We start from the raw sequence: 20,644 nt of genomic DNA on the forward strand, positions 1-20,644 counted from the left end.
AAACACTAGGCTACCCTGCCCTATATTTTCCAAAATCCTTCAAGCTCTGTCAAATTGGTTGTTGATCATTGCTAGACAACACATTTCAGGTTTTGCCATACACTTTCAAGTAGATTTAAGTCAAAACTGTAACTCGGCCACTCAGGAACATTGACTGCCTTCTTGGTAAGCAACTCCAGTGTAGATTTGGCCTAGTGGTTTTGGTTATTGTCCTGCTGAAAGGTGAATTCATCTCCCAGTGTCTGGTGGAAAGCAGACTGAACCAGGTTTTCCTCTAGGATTTTGCCTGTGATTAGCTCCATTCTGTTTCTTTTTTATCCTGAAAAACCATAACATGATGCAGCCACCACTATGCTTGTGCTTGAGTGGTACTCGGTAATGTGTTTTATTGGATTTGCCCCAAACATAACACTTTGTATTCAGGACAAAAAGTTAATTGTTTTGCCATTTTTTTTGCAGTATTACTTTAGTGCCTTCTAGAAAAACAGGATGCATGTTTTGGAATGTTTTTATTCTGTACAGACTTCTTTCTTTTCACTCTGTCAATTAGGTTAGTATTGTGGAATTTTACATTTTAGTCATTTAGCAGACTCATATGCAGAGCGACGTACGGTAGTGAGTACATACATTTTCATTCGTACTGGTCCCCGGGGGAAATTAAACCCTGGCGTTGCAAGTGCCATGCCCAACCAACTGAGCCACACGGGACCACAACATTGTTGATCCATCCTTATCAACATTGTTGATCCATCCTTACCGTCTCCACACATACGTGTGGAGTACAGAGATAAGGTAGTCATTCAAAAATCATGTGAAACACTATTATTGCATACAGAATGAGTACATACAACTTATTATGTGACTTGTTAAGCAAATGTTTACTCCTGAATACTTATTGACTTAGACATTTCAGCTTTACATTTTTTATTAATTTGTAAAAATTTCAAAAAACCTTAATTACACTTTGACATTATGGGGTATTGTGTGTAGCCCAGTGACACATTTGTTTTACCCTAATACAGTGCCCTGAAGCTCATAGTTTACCAAACACATCAGGCCTAAAAGTTATGTTGGCTTGCAAAGGATGTGCAAAGGATGTGTAAATCCTAGTGCTGTTAAGTTTGATTCCTGAGCTGAGATGCATGCGTTGAAATCGCTGAGCAGTGTACTTCAAAGCACTTGATCAATGGTGTTTCATTTTTTTATTGTGAAACAAACAAGAAATAAGACAAAAAAACTGAAAACTTGAGTGTGCATAACTATTCACCACCCCAAAGTCAATACTTTGTAGAGCCACCTTTTGAAGCAATTACAGCTGCAAGTCTCTTGGGGTATGTCTCTATAAGCATGGCACATCTAGCCGCTGGGATTTTAGCCCATTCTTCAACTCAAAACTGCTCCAGCTCCTTCAAGTTGGATGGGTTCTGCTGGTGTACAGCAATCTTTAAGTCATACCACAGATTCTCAATTGGATTGAGGTCTGGGCTTTGACTAGGCCATTCCAAGACATTTAAATGTTTCCCCTTAAACCACTCAAGTGTTGCTTTAGCAGTAGGCTTAGGGTCATTGTCCTGCTGGAAGGTGAACCTCCGTCCCAGTCTCAAATCTCTGGAAGACTGAAACAGGTTTCCCGCAAGAATTTCCCTGTATTTAGCGCCACCCATCATTCCTTCAATTCTGACCAGTTTCTCAGTCCCTAACGATTAAAAACATCCCCCACAGCATGATGGTGCCACCACCATGCTTCACTGTGGGGATGGTGTTCTCTGGGTGATGAGAGGTGTTGGGTTGGTGAACACCAAACATGTTTGCTAATTTTTTTCTGGCCACTCTTCCGTAAAGCCCAGCTCTGTGGAGTGTATGGCTTAAAGTGGTCCTATGGACAGATACTCCAATCTCCACTGTGGAGCTTTGCATCTTCTTCAGGGTTATCTTTGGTCTCTTTGTTGCCTCTCTGATTAATGCCCTCCTTGCCTGGTTCGTGAGTTTTGGTGGGCAGCCCTCTATTGGCAGGTTTGTTGTGGTGCAATATTCTTTCCATTATTTAATAATGGATTTAATGGTGCTCTGTGGGATGTTCAAAGCTTCTGATAGTTTTTATAACCCAACCCTGATCTGTACTTCTCCACAACTTTGTCCCTGACCTGTTTGGAGAGCTCCTTGGCCTTCATAGTGCCTCTTGCTTAGTGGTGCCCCTTGCTTAGTGGTGTTGCAGACTCTGGGGCCTTTCAGAACAGGTGTATGCATACTAAGATCATGTGACACTTAGATTGCACACAGGTGGACTTTATTTAACTAATTATGTGACTTCTGAAGGTAATTGGTTGCACCAGATCTTATTTAGGGGCTTCATAGCAAAGGGGGTGAATACATATGCATGCACTACTTTTCCGTTTTTTATTTTATATAATCTTTTTGAAAAAAAGTATTTTTTTTTCATTTCACTTCACCAATTTGGACTATTTTGTGTATGTCCATTACATGAAATCCAAATAAAAATACATTTAAATAACAGGTTGTAATGCAACAAAATAGGAAAATCACCAAGGGGGTGAATACTTTTGCAAGGCACTGTAGATCTTTTTTGGCTACCCAGTAGATTAAATGTAATTCCTGTTCATCAGTTTTGTTGTACTGTCAAGTACATGCTAAGGCTGGATGCAAAGATTTGTAGTTCCAGTGATGTTTATAGAGGTGTATGTGTTACCACTTTATTACTATATGTAAACAGCAATGTTAATATTATTTATATTATACTGTATATTAAGTTAAACCATGTACACATTTCAATCAAGTTAAAAGATAATCAATAATTCAGTAAATAAACAGTTCAATAAATAATAAGGAATTACATCAATAAGTCATGAAATCATAGCAGAAAAATCTAATCAACTGCTCATCAAAAGGTATGCTGAAAAAAATGATGAACACCATAGAAAAATGTATATTCAGTGGCTGGGTGGAGGTGGCAGTTGTGGTGGCCAATGCTGTGTCCAGGGTTGACGAAGGGGCTGGTAACCATGGCTGGGTACCGGGTCTGTAGAGGGGAGGAAGAACAATCTGTGAAGTGAAGGTCTGTGTCTCGTTTCGTGGTCTGGTACTGGAAACCGGGAACTGAGTTGATGCTGGGACTGGTGCTGGAGGAAGTGCAAAGGCTGGACGCTGGAGGACAGAGGGAATAAACAGGGCTTAGACCCACCTGGCCACGGAGCACTCACAAACAGGTGGGAAGGGTGTTCAGTGTGAGTGCATCCGTGGGGGCAGTTCTCTCTACGTACCTTGTGGTATCTATGGATGGATTCCCTAGTGGGGATGTAAACATGAACAGCCATCTGGAGTGTGTCTTTCTGTTCTGATGGTATTTTCAGGGTCATGGTGATGGGTTACTGGGGTTGAGGGCTTCTGGCGGGTAGTTTATGTTATTCGGTGGTTCTTGGCTGTTCACAGGTCTTGGCATGCCTCACCACTGACTGCCTGGTGGCCCCCTGAACTGTCTTGGTGGAGGGATTGAGGGTGATATGAGTGGTGAAGGTGGCTCAGAGGGTCCGGGGGGACTAGACTGTTACCTTTCCTTCGTCCCCAGTCCTTCAGGTGTCGGAGAGGTCCATGGACTAGGGGAACAGCACCAGCCGCAGTCAAGCCACTGTTACTAGCACTGTCCCCTAGTCGGTCGAAAGAAAATAAAATCAAAGAGAGAGAAAAGCGTGCAGAGAGAGGAACACAAAAATGTTCAGTTTAGTAACTTAAACAGTCATTCTGATTCACATGCAAAATGTCAAAACATATGAGAACATTTATTTCTCTCTCATGGCTAACTACCAGGAAGTTGAAAAGACAGGCTGAGTGGGCGGAGACCTTATATTCATCAGCTCGACTGACAGCTCTTTGAAATGCCTATGACAAGAATAATGGATGTGGTGAGCATAGTTGCAGGAAAATCACCTCAAGCAACATTGCATCAATGATGACAATTATTTATTTTTTATACATTTCCCGTTTGGCATGTCTCTTGTTCAGCGGTTCACAGACGCAATGATGGATGTGTTGACATGACAACTGCGTCAGAGTTTTAAACTACCCTTTCCCCCCATTTTGTTCCATGCTGGCTGAAGACCTAGCTAGTCAGTAACTAGCTAACACCAGACACAGATGAAAGGGGAGACATATAGGTATCTTTGCCTTGGATAAATAGTGTCGCAAATGGCTTGGAGATAATAAGCTATCTCTGCACTTAGGGAAAACTGAAGCAATTATTTTTGGATCCAGACCTAAATTGTGTAGGTCGTCTGAAATCAGAGTGGAGTTAGGGGGTGAGGTGCTGACTACTAAAACCTCTGTTAGCTACTTGGGATGTATCCTTGATGGAAGCTTGGAAGGTGTGAGCATGGCCAATAAGATGCTAGGGAAGGTTAATGCCAGGACTAAGTTTTTGGCTAGAATGTCCAAGCTGCTTGATAAGGACTCAGTGAAAGTGCTAGCCAGTGCCCTCATTCAATGCCATTTTGACTATGCTAGTACTTCCTGGTTTGGGGGCTTATCTAAATGTATGAAGGGGAAGCTCCAGATAGCCCAGAATAAGCTGATCAGGGTAGTATTGAAGGTGAGTCCACGTACTCACATAGGCAGGAGCTGCTTCCAGGAACTAAACTGGCTGCCTGTTGAGGCTAGGGTGTCCCAGAATAGACTAGGTTTGGTTTACAGGAGTATTTATGGTCCTGCGCCCAGATATCTAAGTGATTACTTTCCTCGTGTAAGGGATGCACACAATCACAGCACCAGATCAGGTGTTGCTGATGTGTGCTTGTACAGGTTCAGGAGTAATGCTGGGAAAGATACTTTCTTGTATACTGGAGCCTCAGAATGGAATGAGTTGTCTCTGCCCATAAAAACAACATCCTCTCTGGGCAGCTTTAAAAATGAAGTAAAAATATGTTTGATGTCTTCTGTGCCAATATGAATAACCCCTATGATGTAACTGGAATGATGAGATAGATGTTCTTCTTCTCTGTTTTTGTTTTATTATTTCACTGCCATACTGTGTTCAATCTTGTCTAGCCATCTTGTCTCAAGAGGACCACAATGGAAATAAGTACCAGACTGTATTGTGTGTTATCCTCAATGATTTTATTCATGTTCATGTATGGCTTTTTTAAGTTTTATGTGTGCTTCTTTTTTTAAATGGTCAAATTAATAAACTAAACTAAAACTTTTAAAACGTTGAGTAGTTAATCTATTTTCTATACAATTGGCTGGAAACCATCAATGCTTGATGAAGGTTAATTTCCATTTCAGTACTTCTCAGATGTTGGAAGTACTTATTTAAATTAGGTAAGAGATTGTCATTATCATCTGCCCTTAACCAACACAAAAACATCCTGTGGCGTTCTGCATTAGCATCGAACAGCCCCCGTGATATGCAACTTTTCAGGGAAGTTAGAAACCAATATACACAGGCAGTTAGAAAAGCCAAGGCTAGCTTTTTCAAGCAGAAATTTGCTTCCTGCAACACAAACTCAAAAAAGTTCTGGGACACTGTAACGTCCTTGGAGAATAAGAGCACCTCCTCCCAGCTGCTCACTGCACCGAGGATAGGAAACTCTGTCACTACCGATAAATCCACTATAATTGAGAATTTCAATAAGCATTTTTCTACGGCTGGCCATGTTTTCCACCTGGCTACCCCTACCCCGGTCAACAGCACTGCACCCCCCACAGCAACTCGCCCAAGCCTTCCCCATTTCTTCTTCTCCATAATCCAGTAAACTGATGTTCTGAAAGAGCTGCAAAATCTGGACCCCTACAAATCAGCCGGGCTAGACAATCTGGACCCTTTCTTTCTAAAATGATCTGCCGGAATTGTTGCAACTCCTATTACAAGCCTGTTCAACCTCTCTTTCGTGTCGTCTGAGATTCCCAAAGATTGGAAAGCAGCTGCGGTCATCCCCCTCTTCAAAGGGGGTGACACTCTTGACCCAAACTGCTACAGACCTATATCTATCCTACCCTGCCTCTCTAAAGTCTTCGAAAGCCAAGTCAACAAACAGATAACCGACCATTTTGAATCCCACCGCACCTTCTCCGCTATGCAATCTGGTTTCCGAGCTGGTCATGGGTGCACCTCAGCCACGCTCAAGGTCCTAAACGATATCTTAACCGCCATCAATAAGACACAATACAGTGCAGCCGTATTCATTGACCTGGCCAAGGCTTTCGACTCTGTCGATCACCACATCCTCATCGGCAGACTCAATAGCCTTGGTTTCTCAAATGATTGCCTCGCCTGGTTCACCAACTACTTCTCTGATAGAGTTCAGTGTGTCAAATCGGAGAGCCTGTTGTCCGGGCCTCTGGCAGTCTCTATGGGGGTGCCACAGGGTTCAATTCTTGAGCCGACTCTCTTCTCTGTATACATCAATGATGTCGCTCTTGCTGCTGGTGAGTCTCTGATCCACCTCTACGCAGACGACAGCATTCTGTATACTTCTGGCCCTTCTTTGGACACTGTGTTAACTATCCTCCAGATGAGCTTCAATGCCATACAACTCTCCTTCCGTGGCCTCCAACTGCTCTTAAATACAAGTAAAACTAAATGCATGCTCTTCAACCGATCGCTGCCTGCACCCGCCCGCCCGTCCAGCATCACTACTCTGGACGGTTCTGACTTAGAATATGTGGACAACTACAAATACCTAGGTGTCTGGTTAGACAGTAAACTCTCCTTCCAGACTCACATCAAACATCTCCAATCCAAAGTTAAATCTAGAATTGGCTTCCTATTTCGCAACAAAGCATCTTTCACTCATGCTGCCAAACATACCCTCGTAAAACTGACCATCCTACCGATCCTCGACTTCGGCGATGTCATTTACAAAATAGCCTCCAATACCCTACTCAATAAATTGGATGCAGTTTATCACAGTGCCATCCGTTTTGTCACCAAAGCCCCATATACTACCCACCACTGCGACCTGTATGCTCTCGTTGGCTGGCCCTCGCTTCATACTCGTCGCCAAACCCACTGGCTCCAGGTCATATACAAGACCCTGCTAGGTAATGTTCCCCCTTATCTCAGCTCGCTGGTCACCATAGCAGCACCCACCTGTAGCACGCGCTCCCGCAGGTATATCTCTCTGGTCACCCCCAAAGCCAATTCCTCCTTTGACCGCCTCTCCTTCCAGTTCTCTGCTGCCAATGACTGGAACGAACTACAAAAATCTCTAAAACTGGAAACGCTTATCTCCCACACTAGCTTTAAGCACCAGCTGTCAGAGCAGCTCACAGATTACTGCACCTGTACATAGCCCATCTATAATTTAGCCCAAACAACTACCTCTTTCCCTATTGTATTTATTTATTTTGCTCCTTTGCAGCCCATTATTTCTATTTCTACTTTGCACTTTCTTCCACTGCAAATCTACCATTCCAGTGTTTTACTTGCTATATTGTATTTACCTTGCCACCATAGCCTTTTTTGCCTTTACCTCCCTTATCTCACCTCATTTGCTCACTTTGTATATAGACTTATTTTTCTACAATATTATTGACTGTATGTTTGTTTTACTCCATGTGTAACTCTGTGTTGTTGTATGTGTCAAACTGCATTGCTTTATCTTGGCCAGGTCGCAATTGTAAATGAGAACTTGTTCTCAACTTGCCTACCTGGTTAAATAAAGGTGAAATAAATAAATAAATCATGTTACCATTGGTGTATTAAAATGAGAGTTAGGGTGATGTCACCCTATCCCCTCAATAATCCCGCCTCCTGAATCCAAGTGTTTGACATGGGGGAGGGGCACAGTAACTTTATGATCGAACTTGATCAACATACCGTAGAAGCAACAGTCATTTTTTCTACTTTGATTTGGTTCATCCAAATATCATTCAATTTACTGAAAAACATGATTTTGACTGTTCATAACCTTTAACATTATGAACAGGAATGACATTTACACTCACGGGTAGCCAAAAGTAACTATCTGAATGCCAGATGTCCAATAAGCCACGCTTCCAATCTTATGATAGGGTGTCGCCACTACAATATATTATTAAAAAGGTAAAAAATGTTACCCCTCCCATCACAAAAAGGATTCTATTTGAACCTTTACATAGGGGTTCCTCAAATAGCGGCAGGCAGCCTACTGGTTAGTGCTTTGGGACAGTAAGCAAATGGTCAATGGTTTGAATACCTGAACCGACAAGGTGACAAATCTGTTGATGTGCCCTTGAGCAAGGCACTTAACCCTAATTTGCTCCAGTAGTGCTGAACTACTATTATGGCTGACCCTGCAAAACAACATATTTCACTGCACCTATCTGGTATATGTGACAATAAAAAACAACTGTGCGGCAATCTTTTGAACCCCAAAATGTTCTTTGAGGCTCTTTTACTTCTAAGTGTGTAATAAACAGCGATAGAGACTTATGAAGGTTGGATATTTATTTAATTTAACTAGGCAAGTCAGTTAAAAACAAATTCTTATTTACAATGACGGCCTACTCCACTGGCCAAACCCTCCCCTAATCCTGAAGACACTGGGCCAATTGTGCGCCGCCCTATGGGACTCCCGATCACGGCCGGTTGTGACACAGCCTGGGAACAAACCAGGGTCTGTAGTGATGCCTCTAGCACTGCAATCCAGTGCCTTAGACTGCTGCGCCACTCGGGAGACCACCTCCATATGGGATGGAGATGGCAATGGCTTTGGGCTCACCAGGTTGTATGGTTACAAAGCAAATTCTCCAGTGTTGGAAAACAAAATACACTGAGAGTGTTAAATCAACAAAGTGTGGAGTCTGTGGACCCATATAGACACTGGAAAAGTGTTACATTAACACACTGCTTAGTGTAAAGCCTTACTCAAGCCTTATTCGAGTGCCTTGCATTTTGAGTAAATTCTAGAGTTTACCACCCATGGCCTTACAGTATTTGTTAGTGACACAGTCATGGTTGTTGCATTCACCCTTTTTCAGTTCCATGGAATTCACGAAATTAGATCCTAAGTGAATATGCTGTCAATAAATAAAATACTTATTTAACACAATGCCATACGTATTTAACTAATACAGGGGCGTAAAAATCACACCCATCACTTTGAACCACATCCGTCATTATAATATTATCATTACCAGCATGCTCTACTGCAGGTATATTTTTATAATTGTTTGTTGTACCCTGTTCTCTGATGAGCATCTTTCTTTCTTTGTCTTCATACTTGATACTTGTTTCAAAATCTATGTTTGTGTTTGATTGATTCATTAATTAATCTTATGCTACTCAAATATAAATTACAAAAATGTTTCTAACTAATTCAATATGTTACTTGGATTTATTGCACCCGTTACTGAAATGGTTGTTTCAGTTTAGATGCTTTAGGCAGTCGCATAGCTTAGTCTTCTCCATGCTGTGACGCAGGACCGGTGGAAAGCATGGTGAAACAGAGAAGAAAGACACTGTCTGTCCTGCTGAGTTTTGGTGCAGAGTCTTTTCCTGACAAAGTCAAGTTAGACTGTGTCAGTTATTCCGCGCAAGCTTTTTTCCCAAACCCATCATGGTGTTTTAGGTGAAAAGCTTATGGTCACGTTGCAGCAGTGATGTGAAACGTGTGCAGGAGTGCATAAAAAAAGAATGTGTAGTTAACTGTTGCCTGAGTATGTGGGTTAGGTTTGGTTTGTTGTGATCATCAGGGTTGGCTTGAAAAGGACCATCAGGACCGTTGCATTCCCATTTAATTATTTTAAAGGCTGAGGACGAAGAGAAACTCAGTGAGCCACGAGCCAACTTATCATCATCACACTGTGTCACAGAGCTTTAACGCTAACTCTTAGAACTGGGGATCTAGACTGAAGTGAATATAATGAAACAGAAATGTGACTCCTGATAGACTTAACAATGACCTCACATGAGGTATACCACGGGGACCAAGTCAGTGTTTTTAGGACATTGGGTTGTACGTTAGTGTTCGTTGCGATGTTATTTCCACTGCTGGTGCGTGTACTCTGTAATTGTCCTACGTGGGCGGATATATCCCATAACACAACCTGAGATGACAACAGCACAAAGAAGTTTATTAGTCAGAGTGTGTCAACACCTGTATCTCAACACCTACAAAATGCTGGTTTAAAAACAACCCAATTTGTGTTCTTTGGTAACCCAGTGCTGGGTAAATATTGGACAGAGAAAAAAGAAATGTCTGCAACTCTGCTATGCTTCGATGGTGATTTAATCAGACACACAAAAAATAAAAAATGTTGATCCGAGTTAGATCTTCGTCATGACACGTACTTCTGTCAAGCACCTGATAAGTTGGATGTGGATATTTGTATATTTTTTCATTAATATTGGACAGAACACACGCTGGGTTATTTTTGACCCAGACAGTTGGGTTGCGTGAATAACCAAACATGTTGGCTTGTTGCGATTATACCAAACATGGGTTAATTTAACCATCAGTTGGGTATTTTTTACTTTCACGCTGGGTTGACAGAGCAGCTGGGTCATTTTTAATGTAATCCTTACACTGTTAGCCACTTTTGTAATTTGATCTGTCATTTACTGTATTAATCGATATTATGATACTGTATAAACTGAATACAGCAGATTACCGTATAATGCACCGTAAAATACCATACATTTGTTTTACAGCACACTGTAAGACCTCTCTGTAATTTCAAAAGTAAAACAATGTAGAATGAAAATGTTGTGTGTGCTGGAAAGAGTCTCTGGCTCATTAACATATTTTAAGGCGTGCCTTGTAAGTGGCTATATTTGTTGAACCCATGATTAAGAATTCTGTACCACCACACAAAATGGTAATATACTGTATTTTAGGACTTTTACTAAACCTAGTCCTGAAACTCTGTAGTAATTTACTGGCCTTACGAGTAATTTCATTCAGAATGCAGTACTCAGTTGTGATTTTAGCATGTAAATCTTGGTGGGGCAAAAAAAATGAAAGTGGGATGCATGCCAGCAAAGCCACTACACAACACTAAACAGTACATTAATTGCACTATAACAGTGACAAGCGGTGCCCACAAACTGTAAGGGCCTACATAAAGCTGTCCCAACAGCAGAGTCCCAACAGCAGAGTCCCAACAGCTTACCACTGCTACACCTGGCTATCAGCGGAGCCTTGTCTGGCAGTGAAACAATTCATTCAGCCTCGTCTTTTAAAAAAACATAGCTGATATGACTGACCATATCTCTCTGGCATATTACATAATTTATGTAGCAACATATAAGACATTTTTGGACTGACCTTGTTGTGAGCGGCGGTCCTTCATCAGCAAATTTTGTCATCAAAGAAAAAGATTTACAATTCCGAATTGGATGACCGTTCAAAACGTATTTTCCCAGTCTGAATTACCAGTTGCAATGCTTGTGGTTAGCCACTGTCACCTATTCCTTCCAACTCATTGTTGAATTTGTGCTGCAAACACTTCAGATGACTCTCGCTCCAAAGCCCCCTCATCCCACACAGCCACTATGAGCTGCATGAGTCAGACACATTATAAATGATGAGAATAGGAATGATGATATTCTTCATGAGCTGTTTTGAGTTTGATCATTTATTTTCATTTCATTATTCTTTATAATTCATTTATTTACAGTAGTAACATGTGATTGTCTACTGTATGTCACAGAGTATGTGCAGAATACACACTGTTTAAAAAAATATATTATTCTGGGGCGGAGCTAGCATGTTGGAGTGAACGGCTGTGTGTGAGAGGCTCCTGCAACTTTTTTGCGAAATAATCTAACCTAACCTACTTTATGGCACTTTTTACAACAAACGTTTCTTTCTAATACAATATTGTAACTTTCTATGTGAAAATGCCGAGTAATAAGCGACCAAAGGACAATAAATCCACTTCGGAGGCCTACTCCCCGCCAAACAACGAGACAGACATGGCGGAGGGCACAGGTAACAACGTGACACTTACAGACCTTACCCGGGCTTTGGGAGAACTACGTGTTGCTATAGCTGAGGATCTTAAGGCTACTATTGCTGGACTGGACACTAAAATTGAGAGCACCATTCGAACGGTCCCCTCGCAGGGCCAGAGTATTGTGGACCTTGAGAAAGCTTCTGAATTCAACGCTGGTAGGATCGACGAGTTAGAGAAGCTATGCACGTCATTGCAGGATAGTGTGCAGAGGCTTTCTGTGAAAGTGGTCGACCTGGAGGGCCGATCCAGACGTCATAACCTTTGCGTTGTTGGTCTGGCAGAGGGGGTGGAGGCAGGCTCTCGCCCCACCGACTTCTTCGCCAAGCTATTGAAGGATGCAATGGGATCGGATGTTTTGGCTTCAGGTCCCCAACTGGACCGTGCACATCGCGCCCTTGTCCCAGTGCCTCGACCGGGCCAACGTCCTCACCCAGTAATCATCTGTTTTCACAGTTTCAAGACCAAGGATCTTATCCTGCGTGTGGCTCGAATGAGGGGCAACCTGTTACATAAAGGGCACCCCTTCCGTGTATATGAGGATTATGCGCCCGATGTGGCAAAGCACCGCGCCGGCTACAGAGATGTCATGACCAAACTCTACAAACTCCATCTTCGCCCAGCCTTGCTCTTCCCTGCAAGACTAAGAATTACCCCGCCTTCTGGGGAGAAGATTTGGCTCTCCTCGGTATTGGACGCAGAGAAGTTTATCCGGGAATATACGCCAATCCCCCGTACGGGTTAGAGTATCTTGTCATTGTGTGTTAGGGTCTGCTCATGGACTCGAACCCATACTATACCATAACGGGTGAAACCGTACTAAACGGTCTCAACAAGGGCTGCCGAACATGTAACACGCTGAGTTGTCCAATGGAGGGCGGTCAGAGCTCTCATTTAACGTTAATTTCACTTTAATTCTGACTGGGTTCAGGGTGATGCCTGTTTGGGAGGCCTTCCAGGTCTGATCATTGACACTTTCGGATGGATATACTTATATTCCCCCATTTTTGTTTTGTTTCGTTATTTATTTTTCAATTCTTACATTATTCCTATTACCATACCATTTATTTATTGCTTGCGGGGGTCTGGGGGTGATGGCTGGGAAGGGGCAGACGCAGACACCTGGATAGCATGTTCATGTTTTGTGCTGTTCTGCCTTTGTCATAGCCTGGCCCGCTCTCACGATTAGATTCCCACCAGACCTCCGTGGTGCTTGTGTCTGTGTAGGTGTGCGTACATATAATTAGCATTTGTACTTTATTATTATTTTCTCTTAGCATTTTAGTATTAGGTATGTGTATATTTTAAATTAGCGTAGATTATTATTCTGGGGTGTGTATGTAGATGTGTGTGTATGGGTGTATGTATGTATGTATGTATGTGTGTGTGTGTGTGTGTGTATGTATCTGTATATATTTAAAAATATTTATTTTTATAAGTATATTTTTTTGTATGTGTGTGTATACATGTGTATGTATGTGTACGTAGGTGTGTATGTGCGTAAATGTATGTGTGTATGTATAGGGGGTGTGTGTGTGTGTGTGTGTGTGTGTGTGTGTGTGTGTGTGTGTGTGTGTGTGTGTGTGTGTGTGTGTGTGTGTGTGTGTGTGTGTGTATGCACGTATGTGGGTATGTGTGTATATACATGCGCGGTGTGTGTGTGTGTGTGTGTGTGTGTGTGTGTGTGTGTGTGTGTGTATGTAGGTATGCACATGTGTATATATGTGGATGTGTGTATGTGTGTATGTGTGCACATGTGTATGTGTATGTATGTATATGTATGTGTGTATGTATGTACGTATGTGTGTATGTCTGCATGTGTATGTATGTGTATGTATATATGTGTGTGTATGTATATAGATAGATATATATATATATATAGATCACTATTGTTTTTTAATTTTTAATTAAAAAAAATATATATATTTTATTAAAAAAAATAATAATAATAATTTGATTGGGGGGTACGTTCAATTTATCAAAATCCTTGTTCCCATCTCCTAACCCACAATATGTAATTGTACTGCTGTCTATGTCGGTTGCTGATGGTTTATGTTTAGACCGGCATTGCTTAGCAATGTAATCTTGTGATGCTATATCTTGCTTATCTCAGGGATTGACCCAAGATGAAGCTTAAGTGCACAATATGTTTAAGTTGCAACTTATTCTGTTTAGGTTTAATAGATGCTAACTGAACACTTCAATCGCGGGAGCCTCCTCAGTTCATATGTTAGTAGAAGTTCTAGGATAGTGAGAGGTGAACGTACAGTTGGGATTTTATTTTTGTTTTACCTCTTGTTCGAGGTCGCGCCGTGCTTTTTTGGCATCGGCCAGACAATGTGTTGATTATTTTTATTTTCATGTTTTTTTTCTCTCCTATTTGTGTATGCCTGTTAAATGTGGGTTGATGGGAGGGGTAAATGTTGGGGAAAGCAGGGGAACAGGGTGGAGAGTAAAGGTGCTTGCAGGGGGGGAGGGGTGGGTTGGATACTGATCGGGTGTAGGTGCTACATATGCTGATCGTGATGGTTTGGTGCGCTTTCTTACCTTTTTAGTAACTTACATGTTATGCAGGCCACCATAGGAACTACAAATGAGAGGAGGGCGGGGCTTACATTCACTTCCTGGAATGTCAAGGGTTTAACCTGTTGGGGATAGGGGGCAGTATTTACACAGCCGGATAAAAAACGTACCCGATTTAATCTGGTTACTACTCCTGCCCAGTAACTAGAATATGCATATAATTATTGGCTTTGGATAGAAAACACCCTAAAGTTTCTAAAACTGTTTGAATGGTGTCTGTGAGTATAACAGAACTCATATGGCAGGCCAAAATCTGAGAAGATTCCATGCAGGAAGTGGCCTGTCTGACAAATTGTGTTTCATCTTGGCTCTTTTTATTGAAGACTGAGGATCTTTGCAATAACGTGACACTTCCTACGGCTCCCATAGGCTCTCAGAGCCCGGGAAAAAGCTGAACGATATCGAGGCAGGCTCTGGCTGAAACACATTATCGCTTTTGGCAAGTGGCCGATCAGAGTACTATGGGCTTAGGCGTGTGCCCGAGTCGACCGAATGCTTTATTTTCTTTCGTCTGTTTACCTACGCAGATTCCCGGTCGGAATATTATCGCTTTTTTATGAGAAAAATGGCATAAAAATTGATTTTAAACAGCGGTTGACATGCTTCGAAGTACGGTAATGGAATATTTAGAATTTTTTTGTCACGAAATGCGCCATGCTCGTCACCCTTATTTACCCTTTCGGATAGTGTCTTGAACGCACGAACAAAACGCCGCTGTTTGGATATAACTATGGATTATTTTGAACCAAACCAACATTTGTTATTGAAGTAGAAGTCCTGGGAGTGCATTCTGACGAAGACAGCAAAGGTAATAACATTTTTCTTATAGTAAATCTGACTTTGATGAGTGCTAAACTTGCTGGGTATCTAAATAGCTAGCCCTGTGATGCCGGGCTATCTACTGAGAATATTGCAAAATGTGCTTTCACCGAAAAGCTATTTTAAAATCGGACATATCGAGTGCATAGAGGAGTTCTGTATCTATAATTCTTAAAATAATTGTTATGCTTTTTGTGAACGTTTATCGTGAGTAATTTAGTAAATTCACCGGCAGTGTTCAGTGGGAATGCTAGTGACATGCTAGTCACATGCTAATGTAAAAAGCAGTTTTTTTATATAAATATGAACTTGATTGAACAAAACATGCATGTATTGTATAACATAATGTCCTAGGGTTGTCATCTGATGAAGATCATCAAAGGTTAGTGCTACATTTAGCTGTGGTTTGGGTTTATGTGACATTATATGCTAGCTTGAAAAATGGGTGTCTGATTATTTCTGTCTGGGTACTCTGCTGACATAATCTAATGTTTTGCTTTCGTTGTAAAGCCTTTTTGAAATCGGACAGTGTGGTTAGATTAACGAGAGTCTTATCTTTAAAATGGTGTAAAATAGTCATATGTTTGAAAAATTGAAGTTTTTGCATTTTTGAGGAATTTGAATAACGCACCACGGGATTACACTGGCTGTTGAGTAGGTGGGACGCAAGCGTCTCACCTAGCCCATAGAGGTTAAACGAACCAATTAAGAGAGGCAAGGTCCTAGCCCACTTGAATGCACTCTCGTCTGATATTATATTCTTGCAAGAAACCCATCTGAAAAACAATTCTCATAACAGACTTAAATGTAAGTGGGTGGGGCAAGTGTATCACTCTAACTTCTCTGCCAAAACGAGAGGCACAGCGATTCTGGTACGGAAAGGAATTCCCTTTCTACATAAAACCACTATGTGGACAAAGAGGGTCGTTATGTGATCGTGATAGGAGAGATCCACTCTACTTCTGTAACTCTACTAAATATCTATGGGCCAAACATTGATAACCCCTCTTTTTTCAAAAGAGTCCTTGCCCTGATTCCAGATATCTCCCATACTAACCTGGTCATTGGAGGGGACCTTAACTGTGTACTAGACCAATATTTGGATAGATCCTCTACCCGGCGAACCCCTACCTCCTATTCAAGCGAATTCTTGAATACCTACATAAAAAATTCGAACTTATTTGATATATGGAGGATCTCTAACCCTACGGGTAGGGAATACTCCTTTTACTCTCATGTTCACAATGTTTATACTCGAATTGACTACTTTTTGGTTGATGCTAAACTACTCCCCTATACCTGTAATGTGAGATATCATGATATAATAATCTCTGACCACAGTCCACTCACCTTCTCCCTGAGATTGGGTGACATCGTACCAAACGAGAGGGTCTGGAGGTTGAATCCTCAGCTCCTCACAGAACCAACATTCTGTGAACATCTTAAAGACCAAATTACATTTTTCTTTGATACCAACGACAACACAGAGACTTCCCCAGCATTACTGTGGGAAATGCTGAAGGCTTATTTGAGACATTTTTACATTTACAGTTTAGTCATATAGCAGACGCTCTTATCCAGAGCGACTTACAGTAGGGAATACATACATTTCATTTTCATTTCATGCATTTTTTTTTTGTACTGGCCCCCCATGGGAATCAAACCCACAACCCTGGCGTTGCACACACCATGCTCTACCATCTGAGCCACAGGGAAGGCTGTATCATCTCCTTTCAGACCGCCAGGAGTAGGCAAAACAGAAGAGAATTGGTAGAACTGGAGGGACAAATTCACTTACTGGATAGGGAGAATGCTAGACACCCATCTAGGGAGAAACATAACAAAAATAATGTCTTTAAAATGTAAATACAATCAGATCCTCTCTGCTAAAATTGCTAAATCTTTTCTCTATGCCAAGCAAAAATATTTTGAGTTTGGTGACAAACCACACAAACTACTCGCCAGACAACTTCGAAAGAATGTGAGTGACCGAATGATTCACAAAGTTAAATCTGTATCTGGGGAATTACTCTCTTCCCCCAAAGACATATATGACAGATTCCGTCAGTTTTATGAGACTTTATATACATCTAAAGCGGATCCTAACCCCTTAATTATGCAAAGCTTTTTGGAGCACTGTAATCTTCCTGCCCTGAACCAGGAAGACTCTAACTTCCTGAATAAGGAAATATCTCTTGAAGAAATTAGAGAAACAATAAAATCTCTAAAGAGATGGATACCCTGGTGAATTCTACAAAACATTCAGCAACATGCTCTCTCCCTACCTACACAAAATGTTGGTTCAGGCCAACGAGGATGGAGCGCTCCACATCCACTTTGAATGAGATGTTTATTACAGTTATACATAAGAGGGGTAAGGATCCGGAAGAGGTAGGGTCATACAGACCAATATCCCTCCTTAATACAGACCAAAAGATTTTAGCAAAAACTTTGGCTAACAGGCTTAGCACTTTAATTGGCAAATTGGTCCATTCGGACCAGACTGGCTTTATCCCTAACAGAAACTCATTCTTCAATCTCAGGCGCCTATTCAACATTATGCATTCTCAGAGGTTACCTAACGTGGACCTTGCCGTTATATCTCTTGACGCCGAAAAGGCCTTTGACCAAGTTGAGTGGCCCTATCTATTCAAGGTCCTACAGAAATGTAATATTGGAGATGGGTTCATAAAGTGGATCCAACTTTTATATAGGAACCCCTGTGCGAGAATACTCACTAACCAATCATTGTCGCCCCGATTTAACCTTTACAGAGGGACAAGGCAGGGTTGTGCGCTGTCACCTATGCTCTTCGCCCTAATTATTGAACCTCTCGCTCAAGCGGTCAGATCTCATGCAGCAATACACGGCTATAATATTAAAGATACTCTAAATAAGATTTCCCTATACGCAGATGACATTCTCCTGTATGTAACAGAACCCCAAGATAGTGTTCCAGCTATTCTGGAGGTGATTAATTTGTTTGGTACCTTCTCGGGATACAGAATAAATTGGAACAAGAGTGAATTAATCTTCCAGTTAAGCTATCTTCAGAAAAATTTACCTACCTTGGAATTGTAGTTACCAAACAATACTCCTTACTATTTTAAAGAGAATTTCCCCTCTCTGATGCAAAAACTCAAGGCAAACATACAATTTTGGAGAACTCTCCCAATTTCTCTGCTCGGAAGAATTAATGCCATTAAAATGGTCTTCCTCCCACAACTGCTCTACCTATACCAGAACATCCCAATATTCATACCTAAATCCTTTCATAAACAACTGGACTCTATTATCAATCCTTTCATCTGGGATTATAAAACACACAGGATAGGTATAAAACACCTCTGTAAATCCAAGTTGGAAGGAGGATTGTCTCTCCCAAACTTTATATTTTACTACTGGGCCGCCAACCTCCGCGCTGTTACTTTTTTGCTGGATGACGCACACCCGCCACCCAGCTGGCTTAGTATGGAGCGTGAGGAGTGTCACCCCTTTTCTATTGGTGCTGTGATTTTGTCACCTGTCAATCTGGAGATGTCACTTTACCGTAACAATCCTATTATACATAGCACAGTCCGAATCTGGAAGCAAATTAAAGTCCACTTTGAGCTTAGACCAATATCATTCATGCTTCCTGTTGCCAGGAATCCCTCCTTTGCCCCCTCTAACCTTGATAACACCTTTGAGCGATGGGGAGAGTTGGGGATAAGTACCATAGGGGATTTATATACTGGAGCGACCTTTGCTTCCTTTGAATTGCTGAGGGAAACTTATAATCTTCCCAGAAGTAACTTTTTCAGATACCTACAGATTAGAGACTATGTTAGAAAACACCTCCCAACATTTGGGAATGCTAAACCTTCCATGTTTGACGGATGCATAAAAATATGCCCCAACTCAGACAAACTGATATCTCGTATATATGGCGCTTTTCAATCTGTTAGAGCACCCTCTACTGATGCCATTAAGGCAAAATGGGAGGAAGAACTAGGGACTGATATTTCGGTGGCAAACTGGGAGGATATAGTATATCCACACCTGCTCCATTAACTCCAGACATCGTCTCATACAATTCAAGGTACTACACAGATTACACTATTCCAAAACCAAACTGCATAGGATATTTCCTGGTACATCCCCTATGTGTGATAAATGTCAGGCTGAGCAGGGTACACTACTCCACTGCTTTGCGCTATGCTCTAACTTGTATGGGTATTGGTGTGGAATTTTTGGGGTCCTCTCTGAAGTTCTGGAGACTTCAATAGACCCAGACCCACTTCTGATAATCCTGGGAGTGTCCGATTCCCTAAACGGATTAACCAACTCCCAAAAACAACTCATCTTTTACAGTCTCATTTCAGCCAAAAAATTCATCTTGTTGTTTTGGAAAAAGAGAGAAGCGCCGTCTACCAAATTATGGCTCAGCGAATTGGCAAACACTGTACACTTAGAAAGAATTAGATATATTCTGAACAAAATATTATCAACATCCTTTCCTCTCTTACTTGGACCAGGTGGCGCTGTGAATTTGCACTTTTTAACGCACTCTCACTTGTCATATGGTAATCTACCTTTGGGCAGCATGTGCTGGCCCCGCCACCCGAGTAGTTGGGAGGGGAATAGGGTGGAATAAGGGGGGGTATAAGTGGGGGGTTACATCGACCCTTTTTTCTTTCTACCTGTCCTTGTTCTGTATGTCTTGTTTTGTAATATTTGTTTTGTGCCCAGAACTCTGGGTCTTTTGGTTAATGCCTGTTCTCTTATGTTTAGATAAGAACTGTAAACTTGTCTTTTATACCTATACACCATTCTTGTGTGTGTTCAATAAAAAATATTTCAACAAAAAAAAAAAATATTCTGACGAGAAGATTACTGGTAATAAATGGACTCACCTTTAGGTGCCTGTCCTTTGCTTCCACTTTTAGAAGCAGGTAGAAGCTGGATACGTAGATTAAGTCCCTGCCGTAGACCAGGAGGAGCTCATCCTAAGGGTAGTCCTGTTTTATCACACACAAGAAAGTTCATTGAGTGCACAGTGCACTGCACACAGGGAATTGCAGGTTTGCATAACATGCGGGTGTTAGAAATATGATACTTTTAAACCAGAGCAGAAGTACACTGACTAAAACAGTGATATCTATTTAAAACTTTAGACTCAACATAATTTTAACATTTGGTCATGATTTTTAACTCTAAATGATCAAAATGTGTGTCATTGTGAGTAAGACATTAACAGTATTAGCACAAGATCATTAACAAGGGCTGGGGGGTCTGGGTCAGTAAGAGCCTGAGT

The 20,644-nt window shown here is 41.5% G+C and overlaps 1 long non-coding RNA gene across 1 annotated transcript; it reads right to left on the reverse strand.

Annotated features, from left to right (window-relative positions):
- Nucleotides 1-496: 496 nt before the first annotated feature.
- LOC106584050 (uncharacterized) lies at nt 497-20,357 on the reverse strand. Its single transcript, XR_001323682.3, has 6 exons — nt 20,244-20,357; nt 17,147-17,173; nt 16,699-16,789; nt 14,510-14,591; nt 3,279-3,662; nt 497-3,162 (listed from the first exon to the last, which is right to left on the reverse strand). It is a non-coding gene; the product is annotated as an uncharacterized LOC106584050 (long non-coding RNA).
- Between the last annotated feature and the right edge of the window lie 287 nt (nt 20,358-20,644).

This window comes from Salmo salar, chromosome 23 (genome assembly GCF_965601325.2).
Source record: "Salmo salar chromosome 23, fSalSal1, whole genome shotgun sequence".
Classification (NCBI taxonomy): domain Eukaryota; kingdom Metazoa; phylum Chordata; class Actinopteri; order Salmoniformes; family Salmonidae; genus Salmo; species Salmo salar.